This window comes from Microtus pennsylvanicus, chromosome 4 (genome assembly GCF_037038515.1).
Source record: "Microtus pennsylvanicus isolate mMicPen1 chromosome 4, mMicPen1.hap1, whole genome shotgun sequence".
NCBI classification, from domain to species: domain Eukaryota; kingdom Metazoa; phylum Chordata; class Mammalia; order Rodentia; family Cricetidae; genus Microtus; species Microtus pennsylvanicus.
This window is the reverse complement of record NC_134582.1, coordinates 47031205-47056605: the sequence shown is the minus strand read 5'-3', so window position 1 is coordinate 47056605 and position 25401 is coordinate 47031205. Positions and strand designations below refer to the sequence as shown.

Genomic DNA, 25401 nt, shown 5'->3' with positions numbered 1-25401 from the left:
TGACTTATTTGTCTGTGCTTGGGGGGGAGCATGAGGATTGAGAAACAGAGAAGAGACGGCTGATCGAGCCGGGAGGGCATCAGTGAATACTGTGATCAGCCTCGTGTTTATTTCTCCTAGCGTTTATATACGCCAGTCCAGAAAGGAGGGGGAAGGCAAGACACAAAGAACAAAGCAGTTACCTTCTTAATATCCAAAACATCAAGTAACTGGTCAAAACACCTTAGGTGAAACCTCCTGTCAGTAACCTTGAAGCAGCAGAACAGGTCTGAACTCTCTGACCTTTAGTCAAGGTGAACGAATCCACTTCTGTGGGCTCCCACAGAGACAAGTGGATCTAGCTTGCCCCTTCCCCAGATGACTGAAGTCTCTAATATCTGAAGGCAGTAAACCCCTGCTTCCTCCCCATCTGAAGCTCTCAGGCCATGACCAGTCAGATTCTTATTCTACCGCAATCAAATAGTAGAAGTCCTTAAATCTAAGTGAGAAAACCACCTCCCCAAAAAATCAAATTAAAAGGAAAGAGTAAGAGAACAAAGTTCAAGCTGCTGTTTATTATGTATCGGAGGTTCTGGGTTCTTAGGCTTCTTATTAAACATTCTGGCTTCACATTCATTTTCTTTGCTTAGTCCTAATTACTGCTTGAGCTCTTTTCAAATGGATCCCCAAAGATGTTGAAAAAATGAACTGAAAGGTCAACTTGTTCCATGGGAACCGCAAGGAGCCTCCCTGACATCTTGCTCTGAAATGATATTTTGTAACTGCATAGGCTAATACTCCAAATTAATCAAGGTAAAGAATTCTCCATTTCCCCTGGTAACAGGGCTCACAGAGGGGCAAATGGAAAGGAAGACTGTACCAATGGGGCAAGGATGACAGCTCTCCAGTTAGCAGCACTAGAATAACTGTGTGGTTTTTATTCTAAAGCACAAGACTTTAATCCCAGCACTTAGGAGACAGAAGCGGGAAGATCTCTGAGAATTGAAGTTAGTCTGGTATACAAGCTCTAGGCTAGCCAGGGCTACATAGTGAGACCCTGTCTCAATAATAATAATAATGTTTTTTATAAAACACTAGCCTCTAAAATCTACCCAAATCAAGAGGCCAGAATTTACATCATCAAAATTCCAAAGCCACATGACACTCCAGGATGCTGGACAGTGAGGAACTAGGGCAGCAAAGCAAGGAACACAGAAGCCATAAAAACCAGGACCGGAAGTCCTGCTGCTTCTCTGCCAGCAGCTGGCAAGGAAGGCCTGAGTCAAGTTTCTAAAAGGTTAAGACCATGAAAGGGGATATTAAAATAAATTGAGAGAAAACAGAAAAAGATCAGAGAAGGAGAGTCTCAGTGCACCAGGTTTGCAATGTGTCTGCTCTCAGAGCTGACGTTCTGAGTGCCAGATTTTTTAAGGTTTATTTTAAGAGCTTTGAGGCCTCTTGGGAGGAAAAAAAACTCACTAATTCTATCTCTCAGAGTCTCTGGATTTTGCTGCACAGGAAGGCATTTGCATGGGGTGAGCTCCCTCTTAGCAAAGGTCTTGCTCAGAACTTGGCTGTGCCCATGCACACATGAGCACATGTGTAGGAGACATCTGGGAGCTCCTTCCTCAGCAGTCTATTGTCCATCAAAGTGTGAGTGCAGAGTGCAGGGCAGAGCTGAGAAGCCTGTCCTCCGAATCCCGTGAAGACAGAGGTTGCAACTGCTTTTGGAGTTCTCACCTGAGAGTTAATCTAAAAACAGGGAATCAATGTAACCCAAACAAAGGTGTGCAATTGTTTTCTTTAACACAACAACAAAACTGAGAACTAATTTTAAAAAAATAGGAAAAGAGAGGGAGATAAGAAGTTTGATTTCCTATCTCTGGAATTTAGGCTGCCATCCCCCTGAAGGTGAGAAGCACCAGGAATCCTGGTTAATTAGAATGGAGTGGGAGACACATCTTCTCACCCAAACCACCTTTCTAAAATAAAAAAAAATATATTATAACCTCTGGAGTGGGAAAGACAGAAAAAATATATTACCTAAAAACCATGGTCAGAAGACAGCTATGAAATTTTCTGAAAATAACACTTCTTTGAAGAAAAACTGCAGCAAAAACGCAGGGGCCAGGGGCCAGGAAATAGAGTTAGAAAGAAAGGATGAAAGGAATTGGGCCCAGCATTTAGCCTAGAGCTGCCAGGCAAGGGCAAAGAATTAAGAGGAGACTTAGTGAAGATTTTTAAGTACAGAGAAAACCCACCCTCTGGTTCCAGAAGCTCCAGAATACCTGTCTTACCAGCTTCTTCCTGATACTCTTCCATTAAAAGGGAGAGAGGACGCATGGTTAAAATGGACTTCTAGAGAAATTTAAATATAAACTGAAGATTATCCCATAAAGAGAACGGTTAGTAACGACCACAGTGAAGGCACTGACTGCAGAGCGGGGACAACAGGCCAAGCTCAAAGTCAGCCACAGGCCTTCAAACAGGAGTCCAGAAGGCAGCCAACCAAAAGACTGCTGTCCACAGGAGAGACATGTATAAACCAGTATCTAAGTCAGGTTAGGAAACATGCTTTGAAAACAGAAGAGTAGGAGGCAGTGTTGAGCGGATGACAGGAACAGTAGAACTGAGTGCTTACCAGTCCCCACCATGGCGATGGCTATAACCACAGACCCTTTTGAGAAATACAAACTAACCTCTGCTGGCTAATTCCACCTGATACTCTGTTGCTCATATCTATCCATGGGCATTCTATTCTCCAAGGACTACATCCTTTAGTGCTGAGAGCATTTAAGCCTCAAACACCTGCAAAAGCTGCTAGAGTTCTAGTGGCCCATACTCCACAGGGTTTGTGACACTGCCCTTGCCAAGCACAGGAAGGAACTGCTTTGTGTTAGGGATGGGCACACCACACTAGGCAGCTCCCCAGAGTCTATAGTCCCTCTACCGTCTCCACAGCTCCAAGGCTACTGTTAAAAAGACAGTTAAACATGCCAGGTTTTTCGCTCACAAGCCAGCAGCTGGCATGAGAATCCATGTCACTGAAAGAAGTACCACCTTTCTGACTGCCCCGCCTCACCCTGGTACCCACTCCCACCTGTGAATGTGCTTCTATCTGGCCACTGTCAATTTCTCAATTCTTAGCTAACAACCTTGTCTAAGAACTTCAGAAATATTGCAGAAAGTGTCAGTGGAAAATCAAGAGTGAGATAAATTTTCCATGTCCTGGTGTTTTTGTGTTTTATTCCAAGCAAATACATTAAAGCTTGCTTCCTTATAACACAAAACCTAAAAATCAATGCTCAAAGCACAGCAACTATAAACTCTTCCTTCCAATAACAAATGGCAGGAAGGAAAAGAACTACATAAAACAAAGCATGAAGAAAACGGCATCACCTCAAAATGAGACCATTACCAGGGGTGGGGAAAGCACTTAATAAATAATGAACAAGAAAGAAAATAATTTTGATTACATTTGTTTAGGAAACAACACAGTATGGACATGAACACTGGTAAGCCCAGGTTCTGAGCTATAAAAGAGCACATTCTCATTCACAAGCTCACTCATTCAGCAAATGTTACCATCTACTCTATGCCCAGTACTGCTCCTAACACTAGGATAACTGCAGGGCAGACAGGTTCACTCACTGTGCATACACCATGTGGAGGGAAGGAAGGCCGAGTCTACAAGAAACAATCAAGCAAGAACATTGGGTGATGTTCTGGTTCTGGATATGATCAGCCTCAGAAATTTTTCATATTAAAATCTGTTAGCTGGGGCTGGAGAGATGGCTTAGCAGTCAAGAGCACTGTCTATTCTTCCAGAGAACCGAGGTTCGACACCCAGCACACACTGGTAGCTCCCAGTCATGCAGTTCCAGGAGATCTGACGCCCTCTTCTGGCCTCCAAGAAAATCTGTGCACATGTGTGTGGTGCACAGATGTACATTTAGGCAAAACACCCATACAAATAAAATAGTAGAAACTGGTAACCAATAAATTAAGTACTGAGAAAGAGAAGGCCTGTAAGAGGTGTTTAGTTCATGGGGCACAACCTTTGTGATGAACTAATAGAGTTGCTGCAGGAATGGATTAGTCCCCTGTCCCTCCTGCACCAACAAGAAGCCCCATTGCCTTCTTGAACTCATTTCCGCCATGAGTTCAAGAAAATGCTTCTCAGACTTCAGGCCATTAGCTCAGACAAATGTCTCTTCTTTACAAATACCCAGTTGTGGTGGTTTTTCTTTTGGTCTGAGTAAAAGCTAACTCTGCCATGCAGCACATTGTACGGCATGGAAATGTCTCTGTGTATGGCAGCAGGAATCCGCCACGCTCTCCTGTCTGTACTCACCTAGCAGACCTGATCCTGCCACGTGCCCAGGCAGGGAGTGCTGAGCCACAGTGCTCTCAGCTACATTCCTTATGCCAAGTGGGCGTACAAGCACACAGATCCTAAGTGGGTGGCAGGCCACATGGGATAGCCCCAAACAGTTGGGCGCCAGACATAGCTACAAATATCCTCCATTCTGCTGCTTCCCTGGAGTGGTTTCTCTCCATCCACCTGGTCCTGCTCACTAGCTCCTGAGTCGCTTATGACATAACCACTCTTAGGGGGCTGGAGAGATGGATCAGTGGTTAAGAGCATTCATTGCCTGCTCTTCCAAAGGTCCAGCAACAACATGGTGGCTCACAACCATCTGTAATGAGATCTGGTGCCCACTTCTGGCCTGCAGACATACAGACAGAATATTGTATACATAATAAATAAATAAAATAAATAAATAAATATTTTAAAAAAGAAATAACCATTCTTAGGCTTAATATCAATTATACTTTTTGGCCTATTAGCTCAGGCTTATTAATTAACTCTTAAATCTTAAACTAACCCACTTCTATTATTTTACATTTTACCATGAGGCTCATGATTTGTTACCCCTTGCTTCTTGGGTGCTACATGATGCCTTCCTGGCTCCGCCTTCTTTCTCCCTGCATGCAGTTTAGTTTTCCCACCTAACTCTATTCTGCCCTGACATAGGCCAAAGCAGTTTCTTTATTAACCAATGGTAATAAAACATATTCACAGCATACAGAGGGCCATCCCACATAACCCAGTTTTAGATACTTTGCTATAGCAACAGGAAATGGATTAAGAGACGGTTATGTTAACTTGTCATTTCATGCTAGATGAAAGGGAAGAGCCTTCTCAGAAATACAGCAGAACTGAGATGTGGATGACAGTCAATCAAATAAAAATACGTAAGAGTGTTCCAGGCTAAAGATATGGTCAGATCAATGCTCAGTATCTTGGAAGCTGAGGCTAAAGCCAGCCTGGGCTACATTACAAGACCCTGTCTTAAAATCAAAGAAAATAAAGAACATCAATAAACTTCCTTATTTCAAAACTTACTACAAAGCTATGGTAATCAAAAGTGCGGTTACAAGCAGGGCAGTGGTGGCACATACCTTTAATCCCAGCACTAGGGGGCAGAGGCAGGCGGATCTCTGGGAGTTCAAGGCCAGCCTAGTCTACAAGAGCTGGTTCCGGGACAGGCACCAAAGCTACAGAGAAACCCTGTCTCGAAAAACTAAAAAAAAAAAAAAAAAAAAAAAAAGTGCAGTCACAGGGGCAGCCTGGATCCACCGATGGTTAAGGCTGCCTAAAGGCATCCACAGGCCCACCTGATGCCATGACGCTCAAGGTGCGCAGAAGACACCCATGGGGTAGCCGGGGTCTCCTGGTCTGGGCTGCCTAAAGCTGTCCATGGCTGCCCTGTGCACCAGGCATGTGGGTGCCATTATGATGAGCAAGAAGTATATAGTTGAGAAAGGGGGAAGAAAAAGAGGAAGGATGGTTCATGTGCTGTGGTAAAAGGCAGATCTGAAAAGGGAGGACTATGAGGGACAGGCTGATGTTGGTGGCCTGTGTGCCACCCAGAACCAGGATGATATCTGGGCTCATGGCCCTATCACAGCCAGGGTCTGTGTTGATGTCCATGGGTCCTGATACTATAAAAGGCTATGCCAAGGCCAGTAGTCTGGGACCATGTTGGTGTCCTAGAACCACACTGCCACAGAAGCTATGCCAATCTGAGTAGCCTTTAGTGCCACCTGGTGCCATGGTGATATACAGGCCCAGGCTGCTTCTGAGGACCACATTTGGATCCATAGGCCTACCACAGCCAGGGTCTGTGTTGATGTCAGAGGCCCATGGCAACACCAAAGGCCACATAGATGCCCAGGGTCAAGGCCACAACCTGTAGCCATGTTGGTGCCTGAAGGCCATGTGTCCTGCGCTACCACATGGGTCTATGGTATACCCTAAGTCAGGGCTGCTGCCTAGGGCCATGTCTAGGTCTGTGGTCCAGCAGCAGCCAGGGTCTGAGTTGAAGTCCATGGCTCCTGTTATCACCAAGAGCTGTGTACATGCCTAGAGTCTGGACAGCCACCTGAGACTACAGGTGTCCAAGGGCCTTGCTACTGCTGGGGTCATACTAATCTGGGTGGCCCATGCTACCACTAGGACCATGGTGACATCCAGGCCAATACGCTGCCAAGGGCCATGTCCAGGTCCATGTTCCTGCTGCAGTTAGGGGTCTGTACCTGCTGTGAGCCACAAGCATTATGTAGTAAGAGTACAGCTGAAAGATCACTAGACAAACTCATGGGAGTTTGTCATTCCATCCAATGAGGAACCCAATTTGCAAAGCTTTGGGAACACCTGTTTTTTGAACAGTCACTGTCAAGTCTAGAAATCTCGTGAAGCCATGGCTCTTCTCCCTCCATTATGGAATTCATCCTGAAATATCCCATTCGTTGAGATAACTTCTTCCTGTGCAGGCTACTAGATGACTTCTCCCACACTGTGGGGCCCTGGTGTGAAAGCATTCATTCACTCAGCCAAACCTTTGTTCTCATAGCCAAATCTACACAAAGCTAGTCCTCCACAAGTATCCTTATTGACAAGAAAGGAGCCTTGAGCAGGAGGTATAGAACATGGGAGACAGTGTGTCTGCTCTTACTGATAAACAGGTCTGGGTGGCCCTGAATCAGGAGAGTATAACCTGCCTCTGCTCTACCCTAACAAGATATTAATATTCTGTATTTACCTTCACCTTCATGTGACACAAGGTCTTAGTCTAGGAAATTAATTGTTTGCCCCTAAAACATATAGGGAAAAAAACTTTGGGTTGCTAAGCCAGCCCCAGAGAAATTCCTTCTCACCTGGGTGCCAGTGGATATAGCATGATGCTTAAATCTGGGGGGGGGGGACAAGCTCCATCCTAATCCTCCCGGTACCTGCCCGGAAGCTTCACAGCCACGCCCCTTTTGAGACATAAGGTGCCTACCTTCCTTGTCAGTCTTTTATCTATCCTCTTAGCCCTAAGAAATGCATGTTTGGTATCATTGTTATTTACCAGAAAATTACTAAATATATCTGTGTGGGTATATAAACTGGAAACCTTGTAGGATGGAAAGAACAGCAAGAAACATCAAAAGAGAAACATCGAGGAGGAACACTGAAAGGGAAACATCAAGAGAGCATTAGAGAGAGCACAGAAAGAATAAATGGGACATGATAAAAAGACCTATGTGAGCTAATTTATTTCATTTACCCCAGACTTTAACAGTCAGGTTTTCGCCTGCTATAGAGGATCCTTCTGAATCCTGAGAGGTTTAGTGGGACTATGTGCTGCCACGGTGGGAGGGGGGTCAGAGAAACCATGTGTGTTGAAATCCGAGGGTCCTATTGAGCAACAGGAGAGCTGGCTCCTGCACTTAGGAGAAGTGGCCCCGCCCCTCACGGGGGGCGGGGGAGGGAAGAGCTAGCCCCAAATGATATAGCTGGCTCTGCACCTCACCTGAGGGGGGCAGTCCCAGGCCTGGACCAACCAGATCAGCTACCACTGAGACCCACATCCTAGACCTTGAGGTAGTCCACTGCTAACATCTATGCCCAGGCTCACCCCATCTATGACCTCCGAGAAAATAACTGCAGGATCTCCATGACCTGGGCAACATCAGTATATCTGAGAGGAGTTTCAGTGAGGGTCCAGTGATGATGGTGTGCCAGAGACCTTGAACCAGATCAATGACTCATTGTAATGAATGAGCATTTTGTGGGTAGGGCCAATAGGGCAAAAGAGTATACTAGATGACCCAAGGCCACTAGGATGAATGAAGAGGTGTTAGAAAGTCGAAGGTGGGAGGTGGGTTTTTGGTTGGTTGGTTGTTTGGTTGGGTTTTTTTTTAATTGGTTTTTAGGGAGAGGGTTTGGGGGGACAATGCAGAGGTGAAGGGAGAACGTCATGAATATTTTCTTTAAGCGCTAAAATTAGACCTGTTTTTTGGTACCAACTGCACGAGACAATTTCAAATGGTGCACATTTTTGACAACACTCTGGCCGGACCTTCTCAAAACGCTCAGAGACTAGTTATAATTTTCTTAAGTCAAAGGTTTATTTGTAAATTTTACCATCATTTGCTTTCACAGGAGCCCCTAAGAAGAACGTTGCCCCCATGTCAGCTAGAAGCAATTTTAGAGGATGACGTCCCCTCTCCCAACAGAGTTTGCCCTCAGGGTTAGGGACATCTTTTAGTGGTTGGTTCAGGGTTGAGGGGATGGGGGGATATTTTATGGAATTAGGGGTATTTTCAAAATAAAAAGGGGGGGATTAACTGGTTTGATGGGATGATTGGTATTTGTGAATTACTGTTTTTAGAAAATTGTATTGTTACTGTTTCCTGTATATTGATATATTGAATGTGAGTGTTCCTACTTCTATTTTTGTATAAGAGTATGCTTATAACTTTGTCTATATTGTATTGATACATCTCCCATATTACAATGTACATTTCTACCTCTGATACTATTTATATAATAACATTGTTTACATTTGATATGTAATGACATTATTTACAGTTGAAGATCATTGTCTTCATTTATTGCACAGTTGTTTATTCTTTTAGTCTTCAAGTTAGATAGGTATTGAGGTTTTTTTTTTTGGTTTTTCGAGACTGGGTTTCTCTGTGGTTTTTGAGCCTGTCCTGGAACTAGCTCTTATAGACCAGGCTGGATTAGAACTCACAGAGATCTGCCTGCCTCTGCCTCCCAAGTACTGGGTTTAAAGGCGTGCGCCACCATGGCCCGGCTAGATAGGTATTGAGAATTATATGTTTGTCATATTTATTTTTAGGTTAATTGTAGGGTTAAGCCAGCCCCTTTAGGGGGCGGGTTTGCCTCGGGCGAATGCATATGGATAAATTGGGCGCATGGGAGGCAGCTCGTCCCTTTTTCCTGCCTCCTGTGAAACGGCTGCGCGGGAACCTCGGTTCTGTAAGTTTATTTAAACATTAAAGCTGTATATATTCTTTAATATTAGCCTTGCATTTATTTACGCCGATACAGTTAATCAGGTCATTTAGATACATAGAGATTATATTTAGTATAGATAGTATAATCTTCAGCCTCTCCGAAGAGCTGTAGAAAATGGCCTTTAATCTAACCTGGAATTCTGTTCCAACAAGACACAATTACTCCTGGCAATGCCACTCTACTCCCGAGAGAACGTTGAGCACCAAAGACACTCCACTGGGAGCTTGTCTTCTTGGCAGAACTGGCCTTGGGGTTAAGAGAAGCCCATACCTCAATTACTGACAAAGATATGAAACAGGATTGTCTTATCTTGCCAAGACAGGGTAGGATAAGTCTTAAAAAGTTCCTTGCATTTATTAATGGTATGTCAGTTATGTTAGGCCTTAGCCAAAGTTGGTTGACTCACATTGCAAACGAGACTTTGGGTGATTGCCCAGGTAGTCAGTTGTCTCTGTCAATATCACATTTTGGATATCTCTCGTTTGTTAAGTAATATTTATTCCCTTCTCAGATCTTTGACAGAGTTGAAGATTATATAATTGTAGTTACTCTCTACATTATTTAGACTCCTTGAGATAGAATGTCTAGCAAAACTTTTGTTCTCAATATTGTTTGTTATATTTATTATTTGTTATTATTGTATATAGTTGTATGTAGTAATATGGAGCTGAGGGGCTGCGTCCCCAAACACCCCAGCCGCCTGCCCTGCCCGGCTAGCTTATGCCCTGAAATAATTACACGGAAACTGTATTCTTTTAAACACTGCTTGGCCCTTAGCTCTAGCCCTTACTGGCTAATTCTGATATCCCTATCAACCCATCTCTAACAATCTGTGAGCACCGGTCTTACCGGGAAGATTCTAGCCTAAGTCCATCCTGGGTCAGAGCTTCATAGCGTGCGTCTTCCCTGGAGCAGGTAGCATGGCGTCTCTCCTGCGTCTGCTCCGGAGAGGAGAGCTGTGGAGTCTGACCTCACTTCCTCTTCCTCCCAGCGTTCTGTTCTGTTTACTCCTCCCACCTAAAGGTGGGCCTATCAAATGGGCCTAGCAGTTTCTTTATTGCTTACCAATGAAATCAACAGATTGATATGACACTCCCACATCACTTCCCCTTTTTCTGTTTAAGCAAAAAAGAAAGGCTTTAACTTTAACATAGCAAAATTACATATAACGATACAGTTATCAAGTAAAAGTTACAATAATCTTTATCATAACTAAGGAAAACTATAACTATAACTAACTATTTTTAACTCCATCAAAGACTCCAGAAAGATACAATACTACCTAAGCAAACAAGAAAAAAGCAACTTTTAAAACTCTAGAAATGACAGAGACATCTCGCTGCCTGGACAGTCACCCAAAGTTCCTCTGTACCATTGGGGCATCCATCTTCAGCCTTCAGGCCCATGGTATCCAGCAGACATTTCCATAAAGCAGGAAAATTCAAAGTCAGTTCAGTCACTATCTGTTGTGTCCTGCAGAATGTCTCACAGACTCTTTCATGAATCAGGAACCCCGAAAGATCATCTCACCTTAGTAGTAGTCCTCTCTCTGGGGATTCTCTGTGTCCAGTTTATGCAATAGTCCAGGCAAGAGCAGTTTCTTGCCCAAATGGCTATCAAACTCCATAAGGATCCTCTTCGATGCCCATCTTCTTCTTGAAGTAGATTGGTGTTGCCAGGAGCAGAGTGTCTCATTGTCATGAAAAGTCCTCAGTTATTAAAACATTAAATGTCCTATTCTATAATCTTTGAAAGACATGAAGAATGTCTATCTAAAATATATCTCTATATATCTAGAAAATCTAACTAACATGACTACAAGCTTTACTATTATCGATGATTATCCATTAACAACCTATATTTCTTAATTATACAGTAAATATTTAAATGAACTACACAATCAAAATACCTTAATCAAAATCAGAAACACTTATACATATAACAAAATTGACCTTAAAATCATACCAATGCAAATTATTCATACCTATATCATATCCCCCTTTAAATGTAAAAGAACATTTATAAACCATATTTGGGAACATGGGCGCAGTTTTTTCTCTCCAAACTGCTTCCTGCTGAATGGGGGCGTCGTTAATTAGGTCTTTCATGGTATAACCTGTGTGCCAGGGTCATCTCAGTTGGCAGTTGAGCAAAGCAATTTTCTGAAGATGTTCACAGCAACCCTTCAGAAGGACGTGGTCCATCATACCAAATCGGAATTGAAGAAATGAACAGGGTCTCATCCTCTGTGAAAACAAAATAAGAAACTCCTTTCCAAAGCATCATGTTCTTAGATCCAAATTTTGAAATCGTAATACCCTTATATCCATTCTGGTTCCACTTGGCAGCCCATATAATGAAATGTCTCTCTGTACTTAGCTCCTTCACAGTCAAAAATTTTAAAGAAAACACAATGTACATAATCCAGACTCTCTGTGAATTTTCCATTTTTTACGTAGCTTATTTTTCTTTATTTCTTTTAATCTCTTAACTATCTGTACTCTGTCTCTTTAAAGACTTTACCTTTTATTTTTTTTTCTTTTTAAACCATTAACTTTATTCTCTATATTCCTTTTCTTCTCTCTCCCAAGCCTACGTACATTCATCCAACAGTGTGACTCATTTAGTGGTCTGAATCTGTCCTATTGTGAATCTGCAATTTTTTACTATCCAGGAGCACTTTTGATTTGCGCCTTTAAATCACTAGGTGCTTAAGAATCTAAGCTGTGACATTCCTAGGTTAACTTTTTGCTTTTTGAGCGCATATCTTTGACCTGGAATAACCCTGTAGACCAGGCTGTCTTTGAACTCTCAGAGATCCGCCTGTCTCTGCCTCCCAGGCATTGGGATTAAAGGTGTTTGCAACTACACCTTGAACTCACAGAGATCTGTTCGTCTCTGCCTTCTAGGCACTGGGATTAAAGGCGTGTGCTACCACACCTTGAAGTCACAGAGGTTTACTTTAAGAATTTTAACTTTTAGTCTGCATATATTTTTAACACTCAGTAAACCATTTAAAATTTTTCTTTGTCTTTGAATCTCTCTTTACTGTGTATCTCTCTTTTTCTGACCACATGAGTCCTTAATTTAGCAAGCAATATCAGTAGAATTAAAGGCTTGGCTTTGCCAGCTAGATCCAGTCCATTCCTTAGCTTTCCAGCCTCATGGCGGATATACAGGCTGCAGCCATGTTTATAGCCACACCTCTATGGCGGTTCAAGGTCCCTGCCAGCCAGCGAGCTACAACAGACAACACTCAAGTCCTCTCTCTGTAGCCGGCCCTCCTGCCTCAAACAGTCAGAGTTTGCCCTGGCAGGATGGCCCAGAAAGCCGGCATTTTAAAACAACACGGTTTTTTTCCTGCTGCTGAGTCAGGAAAATTTCAAAATGGAGGACATACCATTTTGTGCTAGCTCTGGGGCCACCAGGTAGGAGCGGCACTCAGCACTTTAATTCTGAGACTGAGCGTGCAGCACAGAAATTCTTTTCATCCAAGTTACATCCAAATCTGACACGCAGAGCACTGCACAGTCTGAAAACACGTCTCTGTATGGCGGCAGGAATCCACCATGCTCTTCCGCCTGCCTAAGCCTGATTCTGCCTTCTGCCCAGGAGCAGGTGGGGAGCTCTGAGTCATCGTCAAGGTCTCAGAGCACTCTCCTTCCGATCCCAAGCGGGAACATAAACATAAAGCCAGAGTTTGCACTGGGGGCACAGCCCCAAGAAGCTGTGCTTTAAAATGACACAGCGTTTTTTCTGCTGCTGTTGCCGAATCAGGAAATCTCTCTACAGCACACCACCAACAAACAGCAAAAATCTGTGTTAAACGCTCTCTTCCTTATTTTTAAGCCTTCTCAGGTTTTTTAAATGGGTTTAGTCCATCATGTGGGCGCCACTTGTAGTAATATGGAGCTGAGGGGCTGCGTCCCCAAACACCCCAGCCGCCTGCCCTGCCCGGCTAGCTTATGCCCTGAAATAATTACACGGAAACTGTATTCTTTTAAACACTGCTTGGCCCTTAGCTCTAGCCCTTACTGGCTAATTCTGATATCCCTATCAACCCATCTCTAACAATCTGTGAGCACCGGTCTTACCGGGAAGATTCTAGCCTAAGTCCATCCTGGGTCAGAGCTTCATAGCGTGCGTCTTCCCTGGAGCAGGTAGCATGGCGTCTCTCCTGCGTCTGCTCCGGAGAGGAGAGCTGTGGAGTCTGACCTCACTTCCTCTTCCTCCCAGCGTTCTGTTCTGTTTACTCCTCCCACCTAAAGGTGGGCCTATCAAATGGGCCTAGCAGTTTCTTTATTGCTTACCAATGAAATCAACAGATTGATATGACACTCCCACATCAGTTGTATTTGGTTTAGTTCTGTCTTATTTAGACAAAAGGGGGAGATGTAGGATTAAGCCCAGCCTTAAGGGGCGTGTCCGCCTCGGGCTAATGTTTACCTATAAATCTGCCCAGCATGTGCCCAGCTGCCCCTTCTGCTTTCCTGGTCTCCGTGGGAACGGTGGTTCTGTAAGTCTAAATCCCCATTAAAGCTGTATATATTTTTTACAATCTGTCTGGCCCCTTCTGCTTTCCTGGTCTATGTGGGAACGGTGGTTCTGTAAGTCTAAATCCCCATTAAAGCTGTATATATTTTTTACAATCTGTCTGCATTCATTTACGCTGCTACACAATTGGGCAAAAGAGTATACTAGATGACCCAAGGCCACTAGGATAAATGAAGAGGTGTTAGAAAGTCGAAGGTGGGAGGTGGGTTTTTGGTTGGTTGGTTGTTTGGTTGGGTTTTTTAATTGGTTTTTAGGGAGAGGGTTTGGGGGGACAATGCAGAGGTGAAGGGAGAATATAGAGGGACTGGGAGGTAAGCAGGATTGGGTGCATGATATCAGATTCCAAAAGAATCAATAAAGAATTATATTATCTTTTTTAAAAAATGTGGTCACTGGTCCAGAACTAAGAGCACAAATTATCACAGAGTCCAAAACCAAACATGACAAAGATTAAATGCTAAGCTTGAGAGCAATTTTCATTGGCTATCCTCTGCTTTCCAGCTACAATGGGCATCCAAGGTTCTGAGAGATCCTGCCACCAGAGCTCGGCTAGGCTAACCCACACCACAGCTTTCAAAAGGAGGACTCTGAGCCTGCTTCTCTCTCAGGATGAAGCTGCACCCTGATGGTCTTACTGTTCTGAAGTCTAACTCGGGCAGTCAGCCCAAGTCCAAGGGCCGTTCTCCTAATCACCATGTTGAGCACAGCCTTCCCTTATAAATTAAAGGGATATTGGGTAAACCAAAGAACCGCTAAGAAAGGACCCTGAGGGCCAGGGGTCTGAAATTGCCCAGCACACACATAACAGTTATCTGGCAGCATATGACACTAGCCCAGTTTCCTTTATGCCACAAACCCATCCTGTACCTACTTCTATCTCTCTGGCCACATAATGACAATAATTTCAGTTTATTTCTGGCCCTCCAAACATTAGCTGATACCAGGAAAGCTGATACCCTTATACCAACTAGTAGCAAATGTCACACGAGCTGTGACGCTGCATCTCGGGGAGTCACCAGTGTCAATGGCTACAGGGGTTCAAGGTTAAAGAAGTGACTCCCAATCAGAAATGACAGCTAACAGAGGCTAGTGACACAGCAAGTTACAAATGGCTCTGCGTCAGACATCAGCAAGCTACAGATCTAAAAACTCGAGGTCTTCATCTATGCAGGCAGAATAATGCCAAATTAAGCCACCACGTCTGCTGAGTGGCCAGGTGGCCCTCACAACACACCGACTATGACACTGAGAGAGGGCCTGAGGCAGCAGGGAAAGAATACTTTTTTCCATTCATTTTAATATAATTATTAATGTGTACTAACTGTAAACATTAGTGGGGTTTCCCTATTAGCACTTACATAAATGATTATATTGGACTTTGATTATATCTCCCCCTCCCAGGTCTTTCATCCCTCCCCCCAAGTAATCCAAAAGTCCATTTACAGATCCAAGAAAAATCAGCAATCTATTATAATAATACTCCTGTTCAGATCCTCATTCTCCTCTTCATTAAAACCCACCCAATGTATTATAAATCTAATCATCTTACTCCACAGCCACAAGCCCCTACTAAGGCATTCCTTCTGTGCAAGTAAATCCAAAGTGCCTTGCATGGCTGACTCGTCTAGGTGTACACACATCCTCTCTTGGCAGCAGTCAAGGTCTAGAGCATCAGAAATGAGCTGTAGTTAGTTGTTCACCACACTATATAGTCAGGAAGATTGAGGGAGGTATAAAAGAGGGGCTTGGGGTATAAAACAAAGCAACAACAACTAAAACTGGATTAGAGTCAGTGGTGCCAGGCCAACCTCTGCAACATTACCTGGTTACCTACTCCTTTCACAGAATTCCAAATTCTGTGCTCCATCTACATCCTCAGCTCCACACCCCTAACTGTGGTGACAAATCTCTGCGGGGGGAGGGGCAAGACTACCATGCAGACAACACTGGGCCTGAACTCCTTGATCCTCCTGCCTCTGCCCCCAAAGTGCTAAGACAAAGCATGTCCACCTCACCCAGCGGGGATGGTAAACCTTGGCTGTCAACTTCCTAGACTGATACATAGGAAAACAGCAGAGCGTACTGCTATTTACACTTGTAAGGGTTCTGATCTAACTAGTGGATCAAAATCTAAACAGGATGAACATGGTAGTAATGCCTGTAATCTCAGGAGGCTTAAAGCAAAAGGACTGCTACAAGCTGGAGGCTAGTCAACTACACAGCAATAACTTGACTCAAAAGAACAAAAACTAAGCCAGATAGTGATGGCACACACCTTTAATCTCAGCACTCGGGAGGCAGAGGCAGGTGAGTCTCTGTGAATTCAAGTCCAGCCTGGTCTACAAGAGCTAGCACCAGGACAGGCTCCAAAGCTACAGAGAAATGCTGTCCCAAAAAAACAAAATCAAAGAAGAAAAAAAAACCCTAATCGGGTGTGGTGATCTGATGTGGGAGTGTCATATATCAATCTGTTGATTTCATTGGTTAGGTAATAAAGAAACTGCTTGGCCCTGATAGGTTAAAACATAGGTGGGTGGAGTAAACAGAACAGAATGCTGGGAGGAAGAGGAAGTGAGCTCAGAGGCCATGCTCCCCTCTCCCGGGCAGACGGAATCGATGAATCTCTGACCCAGCATGGACGTAGGCTAGAATCTTCCCGGTAAGCGCACCTAGGGGTGCTACACACATTATTAGAAATGGGCTAGTCCAGGTACGAGAGTTAGCCGAGAAGAGGCTAGATATAATGGGCCAAGCAGTGTTTAAAAGAATACACTGTCCGTGTAATTATTTCGGGGCATAAGCTAGCAGGCGGCTGGGGTGCTGGGGACGCAGCCCCGCCGCTCTTATTACAAGCCAATGAAAGACTCTGTCTCAAGAAAACAGGTGACTTGTACTTGAAGAACACTCAAGATTGACCCCTCTAGCCGCCACATGCACATGCCTCACACACACACATACACACACGCTGGACAGAGGATTGGCAGGTGGGGCCTAAGTGGAGGAAGGAGGTCACTGGGAAGGGTCTTTAGAGAGCACATCTTGTCCTGACCACTTTTGTCTTTGCTCTGCTTCCTGTCCACCATGAGATGAGAAGCTTCCAACACATGTCTTACCACCATGATAACCTGCTTGCCATGGGCCCAGAATCAACAAAGCCAAAGACTATGGACTGCAGCATCTAAACTTGTAGACCAAAATTAATCATTCCTTAAGTTGTCTTTCTTGGGTACTTGTCATAGAAACAAAAAATGACTGGGGCCTAAGCAAAAGCTGGGCCCTCACCTGAAATGCACAGACCCATGTTACACTAAGTAGAAAGGAATTGTTGGTCAAAATTTCACTCAACCATCATCTCAGGATAGCCTTCCTTGGTGCAGTCTCTCCCAGACTATCAAATATCTGATGCTATGCCATTCCTTTCTCTGGATACACTGTTAATTTAATGGTTTTATATTTGCTATTTGATTCATGTGGACACTCATAAATACACTCTAATAGGAACTGTATCTGAGTAGTTCATCTTGGGGCCTCCAAGTATTAGGAATGTAGCAGATGTTCTATATGTTTGTTATTAAAAAGGCAAAACTTCAGAGACAGGAAATGAAACTGTCCAAATCAAAATATTCTACTTATAGAAGCTGTTCTCCCCAAATGACCTTAAGCCCAATCATTATTCCCTTCCTTCTTCTTTTCCAAATTTCTTATAGAAGTTACTTTCTATGTCCTGCCATTCTTCCAAGGGTGGGTAGCCATAGAGACAAGCTGGCCTACTGCCAAAAATAATCTAAAAAAGATTTCACCTTGTCTGTGTGCTCTATCTGGTCTTAGAAAATAAAAGTCTACAGCAGAGGCCAAAGCAGAAACACAAAATCCTTTACCCAGTGTAAAGACACAGAACCAAACAACCAGCACCCTTGCAAGAAAAGAATGCTCCCCGGGACAGGCAGTGCCCCCAAGTGACCTACCCAAAGGAAAAGGGAAGAAAAAAGGCTTCAGAAGCAGGGACACTGCTCCCTAGAGGGACTTTAAACCCTCTCTTTTCCTTCTTGTAGAAAGCATAAATGTACCCAAACATTAACTATCAAAGTCTCTCCTGATGAGGCAGCTTCAGAGGACGACAGATCATGGCTCACAAAGCAGCATCAGCAGCTGAGGAAGTTCATATAAAGCTCTAGTTGAAGCCAAAATTCTCTACAGAAGCAGGAAGACCTTCTCCCTACCTTTTTCTTCTTTAGAAGGCAGGGGTGGATATGGAGAGACAGAAATATTTACTGAGCACCACACAGCGTCAGGCATAGGGAAAGATTCTTTAGATACAGGGATATTAGTGGGAATCAGGAGCATATACACAGATTTTTGATATATTGCAAGGTTAAGCAACAACTCCAATACCAAGGTCAGAAGACAAACTAGATCATCCTGAATCCAAATACTCTTAGCTCAGTGTGCCTCCATATCTCTCCTCCTCCCTTCACCACCATCTTCCTGGCCAGAACTGGCCAGAACTTGACAACTCCTTGTGAAGCCTGTCTTCTACACCAACACCACCACATTGGTTTAGACAAAATGCAATGCACTTGCATTTCCTATGGTGGTTCACCATCAGGAGCAGAGTTATCTGCAGCTATGGGGATATTGTAATAATTCCCTCCCTGGGGAGATGTCAACATCATCCACCCTCGCATTACAAGGTCCCATCAACAAAACAAAGTATGACTCCGCCAAGGCTCACCCTAGGGATTTGACTGGATTTTCTTACCCAGCATGGCTAAGGAGTTGTTTCCAGGAGCACAGATTAACAGGAAGCAACCACACTAGAAAGTCTTCACCCAGAATGCGAGTGTGGAGTGTGACGACTCCTCCATATTCATGTGGATAGAGCCCACTTCTGCTAATCTTTCCCAACCTCCTGTCAAGATCCCGCATACAATTACATCAGAATTGCATACAAACACTTGAGAGGAGGGGCTGAAACTTCAAGGGAAGGTCCAAAGACTCCCCACCTCCAACCCCTTGATATGAGGTCAACCACCAACCAGCCGGTCTTGGGGATGGTTTTTTACAATCAGGCACAGCTGATCTAATAAAGAAGGCAGCCACTCTACAATAGGAGATGAAGCTGGATTTCTTCTTTCTAATGAGGGCCTGGGGAGAAGTCACCATGGTTAGAGAATACACTGCTCTTACAGAGGACCCAAATTCAATGTCCACATCCACAAAGGACATCTCACAACCACCTAAACTCCAGCTCCTGAGGAATCTAATGCCTCTGGCCTGCACAGGCACCAGCACTCATGCATACATACTAACACACAGACCACACATTTACACATTTTAAAAATAAACCTTTTTTAAAAACCAGATGTAGTAGTGCACAACTTGAATCCCAGCACTCAAGAGTTAAAGGATTTCCGTGAGTTCAGGAGCAGCCTGGTCTACAGAGCAAGTTTCGGGCCAGCCAGAGCTATACAATGACATCATGTCCCCAAAATAAAACAAAACCACAATAACCAAATGATCCCCCCCCCCCCCCCGGAAATCTTTCCTAGGAACCATTGCTGCTGAGCATTGAGATGATAATCCTGTGGTCCAGAATACTTCAAAGCAGTGTCTGCTGGGCCCCCATCACTCCTAGGAAAGAACTTGGAGAGTATACAACCCTATCTGAAGCCTGCGTAGCTCTTTCACCTATTGTGGTGGTTTCAAACAAAATGGCTCCCAAAGCTCCAGAATAGCACAACTAGGAGGTGTGGCCTTGTGGAGTTAAGTGTGGTCTTGTTGGAGGAAGTGTGTCACTGTGGAGGAGGGCTTTGAGGTCTCATATGCTCAAGATACCACCCAGTGTCTGAGACCACTTCCTTCTGCCTACAAAATGTAAGACTCTCAGCTACTTCTTCAGCACCACGTCTGGCTGCCACCATGGGGCACCATCATGATGATGGACTTCACCTCTGAAAATGAAAGTCACCCCAATTAACTGTTTTCCTTTATAAGGGTTCCGTGGCTAAGACACCTGTGTAGAAATCTAGCAAACCCATACCTGAGCTGTTACCCACAAGCATCTCCTACAAAAATAACATTCTCTCGTTGTGCTGCAGTCCAAGGAGAGAGGGTACCAATTCCACAGCTGAATCATTGTCTATACAGCATCTCCTCAAGGAGTAGAACCCATTCGTTGTGCTGTAGTTCAAAGTTAGCCCCTCCCCCATACTTATTTCAGAATCTACCTCCTATCAAAATCTATGTCAGCTGATTATTAAAATAATAACTATTATTCTATTATAATAAAATTATTGTGCTTTTCTCCTGCTCTTGACATCTGTTGGCTGATAGGTTTAACTAGCACAGAAGCAATAATTATGCCATGCCTTCTTCTTTCCAACCAAGCCTCTAGTGTGCCTCTTTACACTAAAGCCAACTACAGTAAATGATCAGCCCAAGGATGGTAACGGTGTATCTGAGATCACTCACAATGCTTTTGGTGGTCACAGCACCAAAAACAAGACGCTCAGCTAGGTCCTTAATTGTCAGCGTATCTGCCCACTCTCCCAGGAAGATGAAGAAACTTGAGGAAAACACCAACCAGGAAACAATTTATTGTTGGAAATGCCAATAAAGCTGGAGGCGTCATATACTATATGTGGAGGGACAAGCAGTCCCAAACCACAATGTCACACCAACAGTAAGAAAGGAAGAAAAGGATAAAGCATTCTCCACGGGAGCTCTGAAATAAACAGCCCCCAGAGAGCTACTCTGCTTGCTTCGCCATTCACATTCCTCGGCAACTCCCTGCGAAACTGGCAATAGGGGAAGAAGGAAAACAGAGCCCTATCTTCAAGCTCCTATTTTGAAACACAGAATCAGCATCCTGGCCACAGGGCCTTCTTTACAGAGGGCCAGCTGGGGGCTGGATGGAGTCTAGAGCCCAAAGCAAAGCAGTAAACCAGGAAGGCTGTCAGCCCAAGCCCCTGAATTTACCTGTGACACTATTTATGATAAACAAGGTTGGACAAGATATGACTCCATGGCTGCAGAATATGAATATGCCTGGACAACACACCAGTTCTATTAAAAAAAAAAAAAGGCCACCTACGGCAAGCCTAGCTAAAAACCTAAGAAAACAACCCCACCAGGAGACCAGGCTCGGCCCACTTTGTTCTCTACCCTGTAATACACAGGGCTTTTTTTTTTTTAAAGGAGGAGAGGGGGCGGAAGGTTATTTGAATTTAAATTACCAGTGAACACTATAATTTGTGTACAAGGAGAAAAAGGGACATTCAGGAGTGCCAACAGTGTCCCACAGGCTCGTGGGACATGTGTGGCTGAGGCAGTAGTGGCCCTGGGGGCTTTTTCCTTTTGCTTCAACTCACCGCTTTCATCTCTGGGGAGCAGGCAAGCCAGCAGGCAAAGCCCATGTAACATAAAGAGGCACTGTCCCCTCAGACTAAGGAGAAGATCGCCCTCTCAGGAGGAAATTCATAGACAACCACACAGAATAGGCAAGATTAATCAAAAGTAAGCCATCTAAGGAGGGAGTCAGAAATGTTGCTGAGGACAAAGACCACATCTGTCTTATTTATCACCACCTAGTAGCCAAACAAACTTGACACACAGCGGGTGCTCAGCAAATAACAGTAAATTAAATGATAACTATAAAGGATATTGGGTTGGAACTGACTCAGATGAACCAGAATCTGTTACTAGAATCTGTAACAAAAGGACCATGGTTTGCAAAGAACAGGTGAAGAAGAGCTGGAGATGAAAAGTGGGCGTCTCCAACAGCTGGGGTCCTAACAGATAAGATACACTCTTGAAGGACAAGGAGAAGGAGTGAAGAGGAAAAAGGGAAGAGGGGAACCAAGGGTAAAATACATTGATCATGTGCCTACTTACTATTTATATACCTGAAAACTCCAGTGGGGTGCAAATGAGGAAGAGCAAAGCGGTTAAACAACCTTTGAAGTCTCCCAGCTAGCAAATGGTTTGAACCTGGGCACATCCAATCCAACAACCCAAAAGCTTGCCACCATTCTTTGTCTTGATTTCCTCCAAAGGCAAGCCGACTTTGATTTTTTTTTCCTTAATGTGAGTCTTTATTGGCATCAGCTACTTGAGGGGGATGAAGTGGGAGGAGTGAGTGGCACCAATACCAGGCCATCCACGCCTCAAGGGCTGTAGGTATGGAGAACTCACCCAGGTAGTGGTCAGTCATCTCTGCTTTGATTCCCACCTGGTTAAGATCTTGCCGTTTTACACACCCACCACGCTGCCTACCATCCTAGGAAGAACGATCATGTCCTTCAGGTGGGTCTTCCCAACCTTGGGTTTCTCCACAGATGGCGCCTCCTTCTTTGCCTTTTTCAGGTGCTTCAGTGCTGGCGCCACCACAGGTGCCGCCTTCTAGCAGGTGCTGTACAGCTGCATGAGCGGCTCACAGGGCATGTCCAGCCCTTGATCCAGGTCCACCCTGGGGTAGGTGAAGCTAAGACCCGCTTCTTCTGCTCCGCTTCAGCCATCTTGGCAGCTCTTCGGAAAAGGAAGCACTGGCTGAGTCTGCGCAGTTCTGGCTTTGATTACTTACAGAATGTTCTTACCGTTCACATAAATCAGCATTAGTAACCATGTTCCTGGGGTTTGTTAACTGGAACTATTGCTTCATGTGTTTTTATTCCAAATGTTTACAGAAGCCCTCTGGGACTAAATTCTGGGTGGCCAGCCTCTGCAGAGGCCACAGCTAAGCTATCAGCAGGTACATCTCTACACAACACTTGGGCACGGCACGGCCCCACCTCACAACTGAGGAGAAGCTGAGGACTGGGGAGATAGTTTAGTTGTAAAGTGCCTCCTGCACATGAAGACCTCAATTTAATCCCAAGTACCCACACAAAAAGCCAGGCCTAGTGGCCTGTGCACTTAATCCCAGAACGGGGGGGGGGGGGGGTAGAAAAAGGCAAGGATAGCGCCAGCCAGTCTAAACTAAGCAGCAAGCCCCGATCCCAGTAAAATACCGATTCCAAAAAAAGCAAAAACAAAACAAAAAAAAAAACAAAAACCAAGGTCTCAGGGGGAGGGGAGGGCCAGGACCACAGAGCTGTTCCAAGACAGCTAGGGCTATACAAAAAAGAGCCCTGTCTCAAAAAAAAAAAAAAAAAAAAAGTGAGTAGCTCCTGATAACAGCTGAGGTTAACCCCTGGCATCCCATGTACACGCACCTTAACACACATGTTCTGGCACACACACACACACAAACTGAGAATGACCTCTACAAGCCCCAACAGGAGCCTCCCTTAACACACATGTACTGACGCGCACACACACACACACAATGGCCTCTACAAGCCCCAACAGGAACCTCCCCAACTCCCAGCTGTGCCACTAATGCGCAGCATCGCCTGTGAAAGCTTTAAACCCTGACTCAAGTAGAACAAGCAGAGCTTACTTGGCAAGGATTCCTACTTGGGCCCCAGAAACAAATGAGCCTTCCACCATGGTGCACATTTATCCCCAGAGTTTCCAGAGACCTTCACACCCTTGACCTGAGAAGTGGTAGAGTTATCAAGAGCAGGGTGATTTATACCGCACATTTCTCAAGAGAACATCGGTATAGATAACCCGGTGTTTCTGATGGATGTAAATACCCTGCACAATTCAAGGGCAGCAAAGGGTGACTAAAACTCTGAGGGTGGTGACTTTTGCCTTCTGTAAAAGGACTTCCATCATCTAAACTTGGGTTTGTTTTTGAAGTTTAGGAAGCTGATGACTCACCCAGGTGTACAACAGCTGCTGGAGGGACCTACGGGAAGAGGCCACCCAGCAAAGGAAAGCTGTGTATGGAGAGGAGGGTCCCCAAGGAATGTCCTACATGCCGAGCCATATGTTGTCAGGATATTAATCCAAACCCATCTTGCACACTTTACAATGTTTACTCTCTCTGGGTTGTGGAGCATTAAATCAGCATTTCCAAGGACTACATGAGTCCTTCCAATTCTAGTCCTACTTACTTCTTTGCTAAAAAGATTTGTAACCTAGAAACAAAGCCCTCTCCCTAACAGCAGCAATAAGTCACAGCAAAGAATAGGAAACCAGGCTGTCAGTCCCAGCTCCCCTAAAAGACACTACTGCAGCAGAGCCTTTGTCTTACCTCACCCGAGAAAAAAGGACTGAACTCCTTAACCCCTTCCTCCCCAGTGCCCAATGAACTGAATTAGGAAGGCTTGAAATAAAAGCAGAAATATAATGTAATGGTTCTATTCCTGCCACAGCTGAAACAGCTCTGGGAACACAGAAAAATAAGATGAGCGACCCCAGAGTGAAAAGAGGATGCAGATACGAGGTAAGGGAGCCTGAGCTGCCACAGCACTAGCTGTCGTCCTCCAAGGCTCTACAAACACTATTTTTTTTAATATAATAAAATAAAGACACTCTAAGGATCAGATAAAATAGCATATTTGTAAGTCTTTTTTTTAAAAAATAACGTGTTTGAAAGGCCTTCATAAACAGTAAGATTTATTTTAGGCCTGACTAAAATGGAGGTACAACTCCAGTGGGTACTATATTGCTCTGCCCTTTAGCTGCCACATTTAGGCCATCATTTCACACACTGTGCTTCCTCCATGCGTTTGCTCATGTAGGGCTCTTCGCAGTGTTCCCAGGACCTTACACTACACCAGCCTGACCACGACAGTCCAAAAACTGTCAAATGCACCTTAGCAGAGGCTGGCAAAAAAGCAAAACTTACAGACATCTCAGAGACACCATCTTTCAAAACTTGCTTTGGGGGCTGGAGAGATTGCTCAGTGGTTAGAGCACGTATTGCATTTGCAAAGGACCTGAGTTAGGTTTCTAGCACCCACATCAAACAACTTAAAGCTGCCTGTAACTCCAGCTCCAACAGATCAGATGCCTCTGGCTTCTGAGGGCACCTGCACTCATGTGCACATATCATACATAGGGGACAAACATATACACATGGCTTAATATTTAATATTTTAAGTTGCTTTTCATAACCCAGTAAAATCAGAATACAAGGGTGAGTGGAGCACAGAACCCAAGTGATGTTCTACAAGACCAGCCCAAGAGACTAAGTTACTATCTATAAAAAATTAGAACACTCAACCAGAGCCAGACTTTCACCAAAACTCCCTCCAAAGCATCCAGGTCATGTCCTCTACTCTTTTTATTCTGCTATGGGAAATCTAAATATATAAATTCTAGTCTCTACCCAAAGATCAGGAACAGGTAGCCTATAGGAAAAACAGACCAAAGAAGGGCTTTGGTAATCCCTAGAGACTGTACCAAAAAAAGAAAAAAACGTCTATTTCTAGCTTTTCTTGTAGTAAGAGATAATGAGGTCATGAGAACTACACTCACCCAAGACGATGACAAGTTACCAAGCAGGTTCCATCATGTACCACTTAAACACTCCAATCTGAGCCAGGCTGTGGAGGTACGCACCTTTAATCCCAGCACTTGGGAGGCAGAGGCAGGCATAT

General features: G+C 44.4%; 1 protein-coding gene and 1 pseudogene across 4 annotated transcripts in view; both read right to left on the bottom strand.

Moving 5' to 3' along the window:
* Positions 1-25401, bottom strand: part of Sil1 (SIL1 nucleotide exchange factor) — a 259660-nt gene that overhangs the window by 223436 nt on the left and 10823 nt on the right. The gene's annotated exons all lie outside the window — the stretch shown is intronic.
* On the bottom strand, positions 21943-22425 carry LOC142848672 (small ribosomal subunit protein uS19-like; annotated as a pseudogene).